The sequence below is a fragment of the Bos javanicus genome, chromosome 6 (assembly GCF_032452875.1).
Source record: "Bos javanicus breed banteng chromosome 6, ARS-OSU_banteng_1.0, whole genome shotgun sequence".
In the NCBI taxonomy this organism is placed as follows: domain Eukaryota; kingdom Metazoa; phylum Chordata; class Mammalia; order Artiodactyla; family Bovidae; genus Bos; species Bos javanicus.
This window is the reverse complement of record NC_083873.1, coordinates 92,471,102-92,488,989: the sequence shown is the minus strand read 5'-3', so window position 1 is coordinate 92,488,989 and position 17,888 is coordinate 92,471,102. Positions and strand designations below refer to the sequence as shown.

The following is a 17,888-nucleotide window of genomic DNA, read 5'->3' as shown; positions in this document are numbered from 1 at the left end:
CCAATGTCGGTGGGTTGATTTTCTCCTGATAATGCATTCATCTTGTGGTTCTGCTGCACCATAGGGCCTGTGAGTTCTTTGCATCTAAATGGGTAGAGGAAAGAAGAGAGCAGTGAAATTCACAGGCTCTTTTTCAAGGACATCCCATTAGCAAAAAAGGTGTCCTTTGGCTTCATCTAGATACAAAGTAGTTCCTAAGGGCACCGTCACTTCCAGCTTCTACACTAAGAAAATGGGGTAAAGCTCTTTAATGGATGGTTCATTGTCTCTGCCCCAGGTGGCTTCCTGTGACGCTTCCTCCAACCACCCAGGGATTCTGATGTAGTAGGCACATGGGCCTCAGTAAGTCCCACACAATACAGGGCTCTCCGAACATTTTCTATTTACTCTCCCAAGCTGGTACGTTCCACCTTGGGTCACCCTGTGCTCCACGGAGCAGATGGAAGCTTCTTTGCCTGTGGCTTCAAGTGGGGTTCACGCAAAGGTGGGCATTCCTGAAGGCTGTAAGATGAGGGGATGGAAAGGAGGAGACTGCGGAGCTGAGACTTTGTCCCCCAACTCACCCGCAGGCAGAATTACCACCCTGCAGTTTTGCTGGCTCTCTGTAACCCTTTCTGTCTCTGGATTCTGATAAACATTCCCTCCTCTCACTCCTTCCAGCCTAGGGCCAGTATCAATGCCCTATCAGAATATTACTTTATCCACGTGACTTCTGTATACCTGTCCACACCCTAATGTTCTTGCGGTTTAGACAGAAAGTTGTGTCCAACTCTTTGTGACCTCATGGACTGCAGTCTGCCAGGCTCCTCTGTCCGTGGGATTTTCCAGGCAAGAATACTTGAGTGGGGAAATTCTTCCCACTATTTCCTTCTATAGGGGATCTTCCTGACTCCAGGATTAAACCCGCATCGCCTGCATTGACAGGAGGATTCTTTACCACTGAGCCATCAGGGAAGCCTAACTCCCTAATAAATTGTGCTTTGATTCAATTTGCCTCAAATTTCCATCTGTATTTGCTGGGACCCTGGCTCATACACAGAGGATCTGTGGACAGCATTGTGAAACACCAGGTCAAGGCAGGACATGCCACATCTCCTGGGGAACCTGAATGACACATTGGAACTACAGGATGTCTAGTGCAGCTGGAGCAAATGTGAGGAGTGCCAGGTGAGAATGATGAAGTGAGAGGCATCCACACCATTGAAGGGCCTTTCTCCCACACTAGGTCTCTCTGACAGTAGCAGCAGGATTATTCAAAGAGGCTTTATAGTAACCGAGGTGAGAAATGACAGTGTCAACTGAAAGACAGGAAACAGACCAGAGAAGGAGAAAGTCAAGGTCTTACTCTTGGACTCTACCTGCAGTGTTACTAGAGCTGCATTGTGGACCAGTGAATCCACAAGCAAGAAAAAATCGCCTCTGGAGAGGGAAACAGAGGTGGTAGGTAAAGGAGGAGCCTAGTTTTAGGGATAGTACAAGTTGAAAGGCACTACCAGGACCATAATGTCCCTTATACCACAAATCTAACCTCTACATTGATCACCAAAATGTTAATCTCCAGTTTTGGAGGTTATTTTTCTCCCTCATCAGAATAAGATTGCCTATCATAGGATTATTTGTTACAGCAAAGAAAATGGAATTTTTGTATTAGTCAGCTTTCCTAGGCTACACTTGTGGCAAGTGAGAAATATCTAAAACTGGAAAGACTAAAAGCTAATGAGAAATATTATTTGAAAAACAGCATTAGTGACAGTGTTGCAGAGGCCCAATGTTATAGAGGGCTTTTCTAAAGTATTCTAAAGACACCCAATATATATGCCAAACTGGAAAGAATTCAAGACAGAAAGCTTATAATTCATTTAGTTGGCTGTGCCGGATCTTAGCTGCAGCGCGTGGGGTCTTTGATCTTTGTTTGGCATACAGGATCTTTAGCTGAGGCATGCGGGATCTAGTTCCCTAGACCAGGGATCGAAACCAGGGCCCCTGCATTGGAAGCTCAGAGTCTTAGTCACCGGACCACTAGGGAAGTCCCAAGACAGAAATTTTTATTTCCTCACTTTCTCTCATTCGCTGCTTAGAAACTGACTTTATTACCTCAAAGTAAAAAACTTGTATTTTTCTTCCCTGGTGCTTTAAACAGTAAAGAATCTGCCTGCAATTCAGGAGACCCAGGTTCGATCCCTGGATTGGGAAGATCTCCTGGAGAAGAGAATGGCTACCCACTCCAATATTCTTGCCTGGGAGATCTCATGGACAGAGGAGCCTGGTGGGCTGTAGTCCATGGGTTTACACACAAAGAGTCAGACATGACTGAGCAACTAACACACACTTCATGATCATGTATTGTTACACATTTGCATAATTATTTTCGATTAATTGCTTTGGGTTTTTTTTTTTTTTTGCTCTTTCTTCATTCTGCCTAGAGTATCTTTTGATCTTTTAAAACAGAATCCAACGTCTTCCCCAATGTTCATCGCAGCACTGTTTATAATAGCCAGGACATGGAAGCAACCTAGATGTCCATCAGCAGATGAATGGATAAGAAAGCTATGGTACATATACACAATGGAGTATCAGCCATTAAAAAGAATACATTTGAATCAGTTCTAATGAGGTGGATGAAACTGGAGCCTATTATACAGAGTGAAGTAAGCCAGAAGGAAAAACACCAATACAGTATACTAACGCATATATATGGAATTTAGAAAGATGGTAACAATAACCCTGTATACGAGACAGCAAAAGAGACAGATGTATAGAACAGTCTTATGGACTCTGTGGGAGAGGGAGAGGGAGAGGGTGGGAAGATTTGGGAGAATGACATTGAAACATGTAAAATATCATGTAAGAAACGAGTTGCCAGTCCAGGTTCGGTGCACGATACTGGATGCTTGGGGCTAGTGCACTGGGACGACCCAGAGGGATGGTATGGGGAGGGAGGAGGGAGGAGGGTTCAGGATGGGGAACACATGTATACCTGTGACGGATTCATTTTGATATTTGGCAAAACTAATACAATTATGTAAAGTTTAAAAATAAAATAAAATTTAAAAAATAATAAATAAATAAATAAATAAAACAGAATCCAAGGAGCAGGTATGTAAATTTTAGACAACATGTTACCATCAGGTTTGGCCCTAACGCTAGGGCATTAGAGAATATTTTGGCTTCCTTCATTAATGCAAGGTGGTCCTTTTGTGATTGGGAAAGTACAAGCCTGCTTGCCTACTTTGTGTTGTGAGTATCATGAGTTCAATAAGATTTTCTAAGTTTCTAGGGCTCCAAACACTAAAGAAAGTCTTTTCTACTGCTCCTTTCTATGTTATTTCAGTACTAGATTGGGGAGAGGAGTGATGGTACCAGCATCACTCTTCACTGGACTAAAGTTTGGTATATTTATTTCAAAACATGCTACATTTCTCATTTGAAGGTATCTTTTAAATCTTCAATTTGGCCAGGGTATGTAGCCTAATGGACATGTGCTTTTAAAAATTCAGGCCATGTTCCAAGCTGGAACTTAATTAGGATTAGAGAAGAAATTCAAACCATGTATCAAATTCATCTACTGAAAATGTCAGTACCTGCCCTACTTATAGCCCATGATGACTGGGCAGCTTTAGGTGATCATGCTTGGTATCACATGGCCAGTTGAGTACACAAAGATGGACACCCAGTGAAAGGGCCATCAATCCAAGAGCTAGATATTGATACAGCTCATCTTTTATCCAGGCCATGTTATAATCATGGTCTCTCTTGGGAATTTGAACTAGGAATTACTACCAAGGGGAGGGGATAAACAGCAGTAGCAGCAGCGGAAAGGTTAGAGTTAGAGGTTATAGATAAGAATTTACCTACTTACCAGAGTTACTGGTAAAACACTATTTTATAAACCTGAGGTAACCTTAGCAGTCAGAAGAGTCAAAGCAAGATACTATTCCTTTGTAATATTTCAGTCCTTTACTGTGTATAAAAAGGTTTGTTTAATGTCTAATATGTGATCTATTCTGGATAATGTTCCATGAATTCTTGAGAAGAATATTTTTGCAATGTATTAGGTGTAATGTTCTGTACTTGTTAGGTCTTGTGGGTTTAGAGTATTGTTCTAGTCTTCTATACCCTTGCTGACATTCTAAGTAATTGCTTTATCCATTATATAAAGTAAGATATTGAAGTTTCCAGCTATTATTGTTGAATTTTCTGTTTCTCCCTCTAATTCTGTCAGATTTTGTTTCATGTGTTTTATTTAGGGTTCTGTTGTTAATATAATTATTTTATTTTCATGATGAATTGACCTGTTTATGATCTTACAATGTCCTTCTTTTGCCTTAGTAACATTTTGTTGTCTTAAAGTCTATTTTGCAAGACATTTCTGTAGTCACACTTTCTGTCTTGTGGTTGACGTTTGAATATGTCTTTCTGTATCCTTTTATTTTCAATCAATTTGTACCTTTGACTCTAAAGTATATTTCCTGTAAACAACATACAGCTGGATATTGTTATTTTTCATCCAGTCTCTGCTGTTCATTACATTGTAAGTATTATTATTGATGTGGTTGAAATCATATCAGTTATTTTGGTTTTCTTTTTCTATCTTATTATTATCTTGTTCCTCTGATTCTCTTTTAAAACCACATTTGAATTTAAGCAAATATTTTCTAGGGTATAAATTAAACATTTTTAACTATTAAAAATGGAAAATATAGCCTTTAAAAAAAGCAAGAGGCTTTAACAGATGGCTTCTGCAAACTATTCAGCCATTCTCACCCCCCACAAAAATCACAAAGTGAAATTAGTTCGAGCCAGCCACATTACGTCACCTTGTCTTACCCAAAGTACCCGCTAATTCAAGGATTTCTTAAATTAGATATTCACCATACCTTTGGAGTACAGATTTTAAAATATACGTATAAAACCACATTTAAACATTTAAATGGAAAATAAATGAGAAAATACCTAATTACTCATCATTGCTTCTGGTCAACTCAATAGAATCACTGTTATCAAGGTATTCCCATCATTCCAGGCAAAAACAATATTTGAGGTTACTTACGAAAAAACTGTCGTTGTTCAGTCGCTAAGTCATGTCTGACTACTTGTGACCCCATGGACTGCAGCACACCAAGCTTCCTCGTCCTTCACTTTAAATGCTAATAAATTCATACACTCTTCTGTTTGAAACCTAGATGATGGACCACAATACAGTTTGGGTTCCTGGGAAACAAACTCAGAGATGGAGTCTAACATCCAGGATGTTTATTAAGAAGCACTCTTGAGATTCAAAAGTGTGGAAGGGAGGGGAGGAAGCAAGACTGAGAAAAGGGAGAGGTCTAGCTGTGATACAGGCTCAGATCGTCCCACAGGGAACCTCCGGAGCTAAAAAGTTCTTCAGAGATGTCCTAAGTGGGGACCAGATGGCCAGGTCTGTGTACTCCCTCACAGATCAGTCATGGGATGCAAGCCATGCAGAGAAGGAACATCCTTATGCTGGATGGGTCTCTGCACCTGAACTGCTGAAGGTCCTGACAGCTAAAGACTGTCTCATAAGGCGTCCAGATTTCCCAGGAGTATCCTGATTTCAAGCACTGAAAAATCTCAAGCAAACCATAATGGCTGGGTACCCTACTGTCTGCCAATAGCACTTAGGCAGCTGAGAAAACAAATCTTTCATTAAATAGCAGTGTCCATCACAACAGCTTTACTATTCCCTTGGATTTTAGGGACCTCATGCTGGAGTCCAGTATTTGCCAGAGTTGTTAAAAGCTCCAAGTGTTAAAGGTAATTGCTGTGTTTCCATGATCATACCGACTGAACTTGCTTAGAAGCAAGGAATAACCATAATATCTTCTCTCCTACCTCCCACAGATTGATGATCACATAAATTCAGATCATTTTGGAAAGGACTCAGTGGATCAGGAGACAATACAATATCGAAGTCTGATCCTCTATCAAGTTACTCTGCAGGTGTGTTTCCCCATGACAAAGTCTTCTCTGCTGTGCATTTCCTGCTCTCTGCTGGGCATGGCCTGTCCCTCTAAGACAGCCTGAAAAATAGCAAATATGCCTGGAAACAGTTATTAATATTATATGTCAAAATTTAGAAGAAAACAGCCTGTCATAATGTCAAGAGAGGACAAACTTTATAGTTAAAATTTGCCGTATCTCACTGAATTCGTGATATTTCAGTAACTAGTGATGTTCCTTACCATGCTTAAGTTCACAGAATTGATTTTGAGTTTATAATAATGACAGATGTACAGGTTGATAAAAGAACACGAAACAAAAACTAAATGAACCATTGATTGGTTGACATGTTACGAGAACACCTTTGGCCACAGAGGTGGGAGTTCAGAACAGAGTTTGACTCCCCTTCCTACCAAAGCATCCTGGCCTAGACCACTTCCCAGTGGTTGGTCTCCATTCAGCTCCTCATACTGAACCCAAGAAACCACTCTTTTATGCAATGTTTCTTCCTGGTGAACTGCAAGAGTTAGATCTGAGAAACTCAAGGAAGCAATAATCATTTACTAATAAATAGCTAAGTAACATCCAGGGGAGAACTTAAAATAATGCGCCTCCCAAGTAAACTAGCAAGTCAAGATGCTCAAAACACTTCATTGATGGTTCCTTAAATTCAAGCTTAATTGGCTACCAATAAATGAAACATTTCTATAGCTATGAGAAGACATTGTGTGTGTGTGTGTGTGTGTGTGTGTGTAGGCTTTTGGGAAATGAATATTGACAGGAACTTGTATTATCAATCTTGGGAAGTATGTGCAAAAAATAAAAACATTTTCCCTGTTTGTCTTCTCATTCTTAAGATGATAGATATCCAAATAATTTTCTATTGAAATAACTATGAATGTAACTCAAAATGGTAAGTATATCTACAAGGATGAATCTGCAATTTTCATTAGGTTAATGTTTTTGGTGGTGTTTTTTTGGTTATAGCCTTTCTTTTTCAAACCTATGATTCAAATAGCAGCATTAATTCTAAGACACAAACCCTTTTTAACAAATGCTACCCTACTGTTCATTCTAGATGTATGAATAATTCATCATAATCACTTCAGTGAAAAATGAGCCTGCTCATAACCTTCATTTTTAAGAGATGGAAAATGAATTGTAATTCAGTGAATTTGGAGAGCAATCATTGCTTTTAAAAGGAAAACTAAGTTCTGATATTATAATTATAAGGAGAAAAATATAGAATTGAAAATATTAAAAATTTGCATTTTGGGGTTAGATTATGAGAAACTTAGAATACTGCAAAACTGTTCTTTAACAAGAGCAGAGAACAATCTTGTCTGATGCAGGAACTTTTACTCATTGAAGTCTTTTAAATTTTTTTATATTGAAGTATAGTCGATTTACAATGTTTCAGGTGTACAGCAAAGTGATTCAGTTATACATATATATTTTTTTTCAGATTATTTTCTATTATGAGTAATTGAAAAATATTGAATATAGCCCCCTGTGTGATACAATAGGTCCTTGTTGTCTATCTGTTTTTATATAGTAGCATGTATTTGTTAATCCTAAATTCCACATCACCCCTTTCCCCTCCCCCTGCCCCTTCCCCTTTGGTAACCATGAGTTTGTTTTCTATATTTGTGAGTCTTTCTGTTTTGTCAATAAGTTCATTTGTATCATCTTTTTTAGATTCCAATGGTATTTGGATATGAGATATCAAATGGTATTTGCCTTTCTCTGACTTACTTCAGACAGTATAATCCTCTCCAAGTCCATGCATGTTGCTGCAAGTGGCATTATTTATTCTTTTTATGGATGAGTTGCATTCAGGTACCACATCCTCTTTATCCATGCATCTGTTGATGGATATTTATCTATGTCTTGGCTATTGTAAATAGTCCTGCAAATAGTCCTGCAATGAACACTAAGGTGCGTGTACTTTTCAAATTATGGTTTTCTCCAGATATATTCCCAGGAGTGGGACTGCTAGATCATATGGTAACTCTATTTTCAGTTTTCTAAGGAACTTCCATACTGTTCTCCATATTCATTGAGTTTTAAAGCTGATAAAAATTGAACTTTCTAAAAAGTTAATTTTGTTGATTCGTATCAAGCAATTATATATTGGGAAGGTTTTCTTTCCCTTTTTTAAATGTGGTAAATGACACATAACATAAAATTTACCATTTTAACCATTTTAAAGTATATGGTTCAGTGGTATTAAATCCATTCACGTTGTCATGCCACTATCACCACCATCCACCCTGTAACTCTCTTGATCTTGTAATACTGAAACTACATCTTTGCTTTTAAATAGTAAATCCTCATACTGTTCTCCCCCACAGGCCCTGGAAACCAGCATTATGCTTTCCATCTTGATGATTTTGACTGTTCTAAATACCTCATACGAGTGGATGTAAGTGGAATCATAATGTATTTGCTTTATGTGTGTGACTTGCTTATTTTACTTAGCATGAAGTCCTCAAGGTTTATTCATGTTGTATATACTTCTTTTTTGAAGCTGACTAATATTCCATTCAATGTGTACACCACGTTTTACTTATCCATTCATTTCTTAATGGACACTTGGGCAGCTTTCATGTTTGTCACAGTGAATAATGCTGCTATGAACATGGGTGTACAAATATCTCCTTGAGACATTGCTTCTCAATTCATTTGAGTGTGTGCCCAGAAGTGCGATTGCTAAATCATATAATTCCATTAAAATTTTTTTGACATATTATTTACCACAGCAGCTATACCATTTTATATTCTCATCAATAGTGCACAAGTGTTGCAATTTCCACAAATCCTCACCAAGACTTGTTATTTTCTGTTTTTTGATAGTAATCATCTTGAAAGTGAAAGTTGCTCAATCCGTGGAATTCTCCAGGCCAGAATACTGGAGTGGGTAGCCTTTCCCTTCTCCAGGGGATCTTCCCAACCCAGGGATTGAACCCAGGTCTCCTGCATTGCAGGTGGATTCTTTAACATCTGAGCCACAAGGGAAGCTCTAGTCATCTTAATGGGTGAATATATTATAATTCTCAGATGCAGGGATTCATTTAAAAGAAAACAGAGAAGGAAAACAATGAAAAAGCCAGTACCACATTTGTATAGTATCGATAAGAAAATGTAACTATAAAATGATTCAATTAATATTACTCACATCAATTTAATTATACAGTTGTCAGAGTAATGTGTAATATCAATTAAGAAATATTTGTAGCATGCAGATGGCTCTGTTTCTTAAAAAATAATGTCATAGGGCTTTTAAATTTGTATTTTTTAATTTAAAAAAGGGGATGTTATCTCACTGGTGGCTCAGACGGTAAAGCATCTGTCTACAATGTGGGAGACCCAGGTTCAATCCCTGGGTTGGGAAGATCCTCTGGAGAAGGAAATGGGAACCCACTCCAGTACTCTTGCCTGGAAAATCTCATGGATGGAGGAATGTGTTAGGCTACAGTCCATGGGGTTGCAAAAGAGTCGGACACGACTGAGAGACTTCGCTTATGTCTCCTGCATTGGCAGGTAGGTAGGTAGGATATTATCTCATACATTTGATTTGCATTTTTTTAGTTATTAGTCATGTTGAACATCTTCTCACAAACATATTGCTATATGTTTGTGAGATTGCCATGTATCTTTGTATATCTTCTTTGGAAAAATGTCTAGTCAATTCCTTTACCTATTTTAGATTGAGCGTTTTGTTCTTTTGTTGCGTTTTAGGAGTTATTTATATGTCCTAACTATGAATCCTTTATCAGATATGTGATTTGCAAATATTTTCTGCCATCCTGTGGACTGCTTTTTTATCCTGTTGATAGTATCCTCTGATCCACAAAGCTTTTCATTTTGAAAAAGGCCAATTTGTCTAGTTTTTCTTTCTTTCTTTCTTTTTTTTTAGTTTTTCTTTTGTTACCTGTGTCTTTGGTGTCATATCCAAGAAATCATTATCAAATTCAGTCATGAAACTTTTAGTCTACGGTTTCTTCTAAAAGTTGTATAGTGTTAGGTGTTAAATTGAGGTGTTTGATCCATCTGTCTTTGGTGTTGAGTAAAAGTCCAACTTCATTTTTTTTTTCATGTTTTATCTAGCATTCCCAGCAGTATTTGTTGAAAAGATTGTCTTTTCTCCATTGAATGCCCTTGTTGAAAATAATTTGGCCATATATGCCATTATTCCTGGGATTTCCATTCTGCTCCATGGTCTATGTGTCTTGTATACCAGTGCCATAGTGTTTTGATTACTGAAGCTGGGTGATAAGCTTTGAGACCAAGGAGTGTGAGTCCTCCAGTTTTATTCTTTTCAGGATTGCTTTGGCTATTTAGGGTCCCTCAAAATTCTATATGTATTTTTAGAATTGATTTTTCTGTCTCTGCCAACAGCATCATTGGGATTTTGAGAGGGATTGCATTGAATCTGTAGTTACTTTGGGCTTTATTGAAATTTTGATAATATTAAGGCTTCTAATCCATGAACATGAGATGTTTTCACTTATTTACGTTTTTATTTTTTTGAGCAAAGTTTCATAGTTTTCATTCTACAAGTCTTTCACCTCCTTGATTATGTTAATGTCTAGGCATTTTGTTCTTTTTGATGTTATTATAAATGTAATTATTCTTGTAATTTCCCTTTCAGATTTTTCACTGTTCAAGTATAGAAATGCAACTGACTTTTGTGTGTTGATTTCATATCCTACTACTTTGATGAATTTATCTACTAGTTTTAAGAACTTTTTTGTGAAATCTTTAGGATTTTTTTATACAAAAGATCATATCATCTGGAAACAGATAATTTAAACTTTTCCTTTCTAATTTGGATATATTTTATTTATTTTTCTTGCCTAATTTCTCTCACTAGAACTTCCAGTACTATGTTGAAGAGAAGTGGCAAAAGCAGGCATGTTTGTCTCATTCCTAATCTTAAAGAAAAAGCTTTCAATCTTTCCCTATTGAGTATGTGTTTTCTGTGGGTTTTTCACGTATAGCTTTTATAATATTGAGGTAGTTTCCTTCTACTCCTATTTCATTGACTGTTTTTATCATGAAAGTGTGTTGAATTTTGTCACATGCTTTTTCTGTATCAATTGAGATGATCATGTGTTTCTCCCCCTTCATTGTATTGATGTGGCCTATGATATTGACCAATTTTCATATGTTAATCTGTTTCTGCATTCGAGGAATAAATCCCACTCAGTCGTGGTGTATGATTCTTTCTATATGCTGCTGAATTTTGTTTGTTAGTATTCTGTTGAGTATTTTTGAATCAATATTCAAAAGAAATTTTGTGTAGTTTTCTTGAGGTGTCTTTATCTGGTTTTGGTATCAGGGTTATGATAACCTCATAGGATGAGTTAGGATGTGCTCCCTCCTCTTCAGTTTTTTGGGAAAATTTGAGAAGGATTAGTGTTGTTTAAATGTGTGGCATTTAAATTTATTCACTGGTGAGGTCATCTGGTCCAAGGATTTTCTTTTTCAGGAGATTTTTGATTACTGATTCAATCTCCTTACTAATAATAGGTCTATTCAGATTTTCTAATATTTTTATGTTTTGTGTTTCTATTTGTCCATTTTACCTAGATTATCCTCTTTTTTTTATTGGTATAGAATTGTTCATAGTATTCTTACAATCCTTTTTATTTCTGTAAAATTGATAGTATGTATGTGTTATTCGCTCCAGTTGTGTCTGACTCTGTGACACCATGGACTGTGTAGCCCACCAGGCTCCTTTGTCCATGGAATTCTCCAGGTAAGAATACTGGAGTGAATAAGCTATTCCCTTCTCCAGGGAATCTTCCCAAGTCAAGAATCGAATGCAGATCTCCTGCATTGCAGGCGGATGCTTTACCATCTGAGCCACCAGAGAAGCTCCCAGATTGATAGTAGTGCCCGCATTTTCATTTCTTACTTCAGTATTTTCATCTTGTCTCTTTTTTCTTAGTCCATTTAGCTAAAGATTTGCCAATTTTTAAAATCTTTTCAAAGAACTGACTTTTGGTTTTATTAATTTCCTGTTAATTTTCTATTCTCTGTATTGTTTATCTCTGCTCTACCTTTTTATTTGCCTCCCTTTGATAACTTTGAGTTTGGTTTGATCCATAGTTTAAAGTTAGTTTGTTGATTTAAGATCTTTTAAATTTTTTAATGTTTTTCTAATGACTAACCTACTGGGGTATTGGGAGAATGTAATTAATAACATACATGGATGCAAAGTATTTATAGCTATAAACTTGCTCCTCAACACCACTTTTGCTGTGTCCTATAAGTTTTCAGATGTTGCGTTTTCATTTGTTCCTCAGTATTTTCTAATTTCCCTTGTGATTTATTTTTTGATGCATTGATTGTTTAAACTGTGTTGTTTAATTTGTATAATTTCATGAATTTTCCAGCTTTCTGTATGGTACTGATTTCTAATTTCATCCTATTGTGATCAGAGAAGATATTTTGTATGATATCTATCTTTTTTAACCTATTGAGTTAATTTATGGCCTAACTTATGGTCTATCTTGGAAAATGTCCCTGTGCACTTAGGAAGAATGCATATAATGGAATGTTCTATATAAATCTGTGAGATCTAGTTGATTTATTGCATTAAGTTCTCTTTTCCTTACTTATCTTCTGTCTTTCATTATTATGAGACAGGTATTGAAGCTCTCCGACTATTATTGTAGAACTGTTTATTTCTTTCCAAGTCTGTCAATTTTTGCTTCATATATTTTTATTGCTCTTTTATTAGGTAAGGGTGCATTTGTAATTGTTGTATCTTCTTGCTATATTGAAACTTCTATTAATATACAATGTCCTTCTTTGTCTCTTGTAAATACTTTTGATTTAAGTCTATTTTGTCTGATCTTAATATGGCCATTCTAGCTCTCTTGGTTACTATTTACATGGAATATCTTTTTCCATCATTTGCAATCTGTTTTGTGTCCTTGGGTCTCAATTGTATCTCTTGTAGATAGCATGTAATTGAGTCATGCATTTTTATCCATTCTACCAGTGTCTGTCTTTTGACTGGAGTCTTTTGACAAGACTCTTTTGGCAAGAGTTTACATTTACAAATGTAAATCCATTTACTTTTAAAGTAGTTACTTATAAGATGAGAGACTATTTGAACCTCTGTGGTCAGAAGCAGCACTCAGCAATCAGAGCACAGATCTTCAATATTTGGAGGATAAGGTACTTATTGCTCATCTTGGTTCCTGCAAGCTGTGTGAAAGGAACACATATACAGCTGCCTGCCATGTAGAGGGAGGGTAGGGGTGTGGGTGGGTGGCAGATGCTCCTGTGCTAAGAGCTGAAAATGACCAAAATTAATCACAATTTACCTTAGAAGTCTTATCCAGGAAGTCTAAGCCTTCTACAGATCCCAGAGTTATAAAATATTTACATCAGAAAGATTCTGCCTATGCAATTGTTGGGAGACAGATTCCTAGGGTCCCCTGCTCTTCTCTCTGCTCAGAATCCTTTCTCCTGGGTGAAGTTATATTTAACTAAAATATTTTTCCTTTTCATTCAGACATAAATATCCTTCACTTGGCACTAAGGGAAAACAAATGTAAAACTTGTTTGCCATGTAAAAAACCAAGCAATTTGAGAAGCCTTATACATACATACAAGATAAACATGGTTCACTGTAATCATATCAAATCACAGTCCATTTCTTATTACTGATGAGGTTGGTGTTCAATTACCAAGCACAAAGAAAGCCGAGTGGAACCTCTGGATTGAAGCAGCATGGATATCCAAACAACTCATGGAGCTGGAATCAGTTACTTACTGAGTTTTACATTCTAAGAAAAGATGATGGAGAAAAATAAAGGTGGAAACAGTCTAACCGTGCAATTGTCTGCACTCTTAAAATTTGCTGCTTAATAAGTATTTGATAATGCAATCTAGACAACTTATGGAAACAAATGTTTTGGAAGTACAAGTTGTTTATATCCCCTTAGTCAGCAAATAAGAGTACCTACGGTGTAGTAGACACTGGAGATACAGAGAAAATAGGACAAGAGGGCAATCTCTGACCTCAGGGAACTAATAGGAAAAGTAAATAAATGAGAAAAACCCTAAAGAAGGGAACTCTGTAAATGAAAATAGGGTTAATAGCAGAGAGCTTGTCAGGAAAATCTGACTTTCTAAAAACAATAATACTTGATCAGAGTATAATTACATGAAATACTCTGAAATTAAGGCACTGGATGAAGGGTAGCATTTCAGGCTGAAGATATGTGTGTTTGGGAAAGTTGCAAGCGTTTTGGTATGGCAGGAGCAAATGGTGCAAATGGAAGTATGACAAGAAACAAAACTGAAGAGGCCACTGAACTCAAACCCCAAAAGGCCTTTTAGAGCACGCAATGGAGTCTTGTGCAATTCCGTAGACATAGGTGAACTAGGCTGTGGTTTATATGCAAAGCAAGGTAGGTTAGCTATTATTCACCCTTTCTGTTCTATCCAAGAATATATCTGAAACAGGGCAGGATGTGATCCTGTTCAAAGTTATTAACCAAGCAAGAGGAAATGGCTGAAGATTTGAAGTATTTATCTTAATAATAACTAACTTGTAACACCACGTTGTTGCTCATGACTTAGGCAATAAGTGTGCATTTGAGCTGAGACTGTTGTGGCTGTTGAAAAAGCATTAAAAGGATGACACAAGAGAATCAAGTGATGGAATTTGAGTAGTTGTATATTACCCACCCCATCCTCAGTTTCTTATATCATGTTTCCCAGATGAACCTGAGCAAGTGGGGAAGATGAAACTGGTCATGGGTCTTTTTCCCCCATATCCAACAGGGCTGACTCTGAGGAATCCCATCCTACTTCCCAACTCACCCGGACTATCTTTCCCTGCCCTCAATTTTCTCCTTCCATGTCTCACCCAGGATCATTTAGATTTTTTATCTACTTGCACTTTGACAAGAGAATGGAAGATTCCAGTCCTAATAAACCCACTAGGCAATAGCAGTAGCCTGGGGGCAGGAGGAAAAGGGGACGGCAGGGGAAAAGATGGCTGGATGGCATCACCTACTCGATGGACATGAGTTTGAGTGAACTCCGGGAGATGGTGATGAACAGGGAGGCCTGGTGTGCTGCGATTCATGGGGTCGCAAAGAGTCAGACACAACTGAGCGACTGAACTGAACTGAACTGAACTTGCCCTGCAGAAGACGCCACCTTGAAAAGGACAGCCCCTTAACTCGGAGAAGGCATCTCTGACCTTAGGATGTCAGTTCCCAAGGCTGCCTAGTCAGGGACTACTGTGTTGTGAGTTGAGTGGGTGTAGCTGGGAGGGAGGGATGCTATTTCTTCTGAGCCTCACATATCACCATCATTAGCATGGAAATCATCACTAACATGAACCTCCAGCCTTGGAGCTGTTGAATGTTCATGTATTCAGTTTCTCTCCTTTTGCAGCCTCTGGGCCTGCTGGCCATCCCTGATGTGTGAGTAGTAGGCTTTGAGCCAGTGAAGTGCTGCAGAGTGCTATTTAGGCATTCACACATGTCAGATGATGTGCTTTTATGCATTGTGAACAATTAGTCTGATAATGTGTCCTCCTGAAGCATCCAGCAAGGGCTAGAAGTGGATCAAGCTGTGGGCAGACAGGAAATGTGGAGGCAATAGCTATAGCGGAGGAGATAAATGACACACTGAAAGCTCTGATAAAAATACCCTCATGGAGGGACACCGGGCCAGGGCTGATTGGCAGGGAGGCAGGCAGGGTGGTGCCACCTACTCCTCAGGCCCCCTCCTGAGCCCTGCTGGGGTGGAGCCATGATCAGCCAAGCCCTGGGGCTCTGGCCTTGGCAATGTTCAGCTGCCCCACCAGGGCAAATCTTATAATTAAAGCATGGAATGTGAAGAACAGAATACTTCAGCTGGTACTTTAGTCTCATCTGAAATTCTGCAGGCATGTGTCTTATAAGCAGTATAAGCAGAAGCAGAATTTTAAGCCAATCTGCGAGTCTCTGTTTTTCAGTAGAAATTGCAAGCATTATTTTGACTGCTACTTGCTATCAAATGCTCAGTTCAGTTCATTTCAGTCACTCAGTCATGTCTGACTCTTTGCGACCCCATGGAGTGCAGCACGCCAGGCCTCCCTGTCCATCACCAACTCCCAGAGCTTACTCATATGCATGTCCATTGAGTCAGTGATGCCATCCAACCATCTCATCCTCTGTCGTCCCCTTCTCCTCCCGCCTTCAATCTTTCCCAGCATCAGGGTCTTTTCAAATGAGTCCTTTGCATCAGGTGGCCAAAGTATTGGAGTTTCAGCTTCAGCATCAGTCGAAAGCTCAGTTGCTCATATCAAATGCTCAGTTGGTGAAATTGAAGGTCTTTCACTCAGAAGAGAAAAATCAAGAAGAACCTGAGGCTTGCATGCTTCTGAGCTGCTGTGAATGGCCCCGGCACTCCTGACCACCCTTCCAACTAGGATGTCACTGAGATCCCTGAAATGGGGCCTCCTGCTGCTGTCCCTGCTGAGTTTCCTGGTGATGTAGTACCTCAGTCTGCTGGTATCAGTCTACAATGTGATCGAATGTGTGAACTGAATGTACTTCTATGAGTATGAACCCATTTACAGACAAGACTTCCACTTCACACTTCAGGAGCATTTGAATTGCTCTCTTCAAAACCCATTTCTTGTTATCCTGGTGACCTCACACCCCTCAGATGTGAAAGCCAGGCAGGCCATTATAGTTACTTAGGGTGAAAATAAGTCTTGGTGGGATATGAAGTTCTTTCATTTTTCTTATTAAGCCAACAGGCTGAAAAGGAAGACAAAGTGTTAGCATTATCCTTAGAGGATGAACACCTCCTTTATGGAGACATAATACGACAGGAGTTTTTAGACACATACAATAATCTGACCTTGAAAACCATTATGGCATTTAAGTGGGTAATTGAGTTTTGCCCCAATGCCAGGTATATCATGAAGACAGACACTGATGTTTTCATCAATACAGCAATTTAGTGAAGTATCTTTTAAATTTAAACCACTCAGAGAAGTTTTTTGCAGGTTATCTTCTAATTGGTAATTATCCTATAGAGAATTTTACAAAAAAAAAAAAACCATATTTCATACCAGGAATATCTCTTCAAGGTATTCTCTCCTTACTGCAGTGGGTTGCCTTATATAATGTCCAGAGATTCGGTGCTGAGAATCTATGAAATGATGAGTCATGTAAAACCCATCAAGTTTGAAGATGTTTATGTTGGGATCTGTTTGAATTTATTAAAAGTAGACATTCATGTTCCAGAAGACACCAACCTTTTCTTTTTACATAGGATTCATTTGGATGTCTGTGAGCTCAGATGTGTGATTGCAGCCCATGGCTTTTCTTCCAAGGAAACTACCACATTTTGGCAGGTTATGCTAAGGAACACCACACGTTATTATTAATTTGACATTCTACCCAAAGCCTAGAAAAGGGAGGGATATTTTGTGGAAAGTGTTAACGTTAGACTATGAAATCTCCAACGAAAAACTCGTGAGAAGGTCACGGTCTGGCTTACACAAAGCTGAAACTCATGTCAAGCCTAGAGACTGGAGGATTGCACTTGACCTGTGGTTTATTTTGACAACAATCAAGTCAAGCCTTTTAAAGGTGATATTCAGAGGAATTAAACATCTTATAAAGGAAGGGGAGGTTTTTGTTAATAAAATTAATAGGACCAATAGGACCAAACAATTTGAATATGTCATTCTATAGACTAGAGCTTCTTAAATGGGTTTCATTGAATTATAAGCTCATTTATCCATAATAGCAAAACAGTGTGGAGTATTATTCATTGAGCAATCTAGTCAGTTCAGGGTTTTGTGTATATCTGGATTACTAGTTTTTTTAAATATACCGTTCTGTGTAAAAGAAACTGAAGTTATTTCTGAACAAAATTTAATCTGTTTT

At 38.1% G+C, this 17,888-nt stretch overlaps 1 pseudogene; it reads left to right on the top strand.

The window, feature by feature from the left end:
- Window positions 1–15,966: 15,966 nt before the first annotated feature.
- Window positions 15,967–17,550, top strand: LOC133250114 (UDP-GalNAc:beta-1,3-N-acetylgalactosaminyltransferase 1-like; annotated as a pseudogene).
- The last annotated feature ends 338 nt before the right edge of the window (window positions 17,551–17,888 follow it).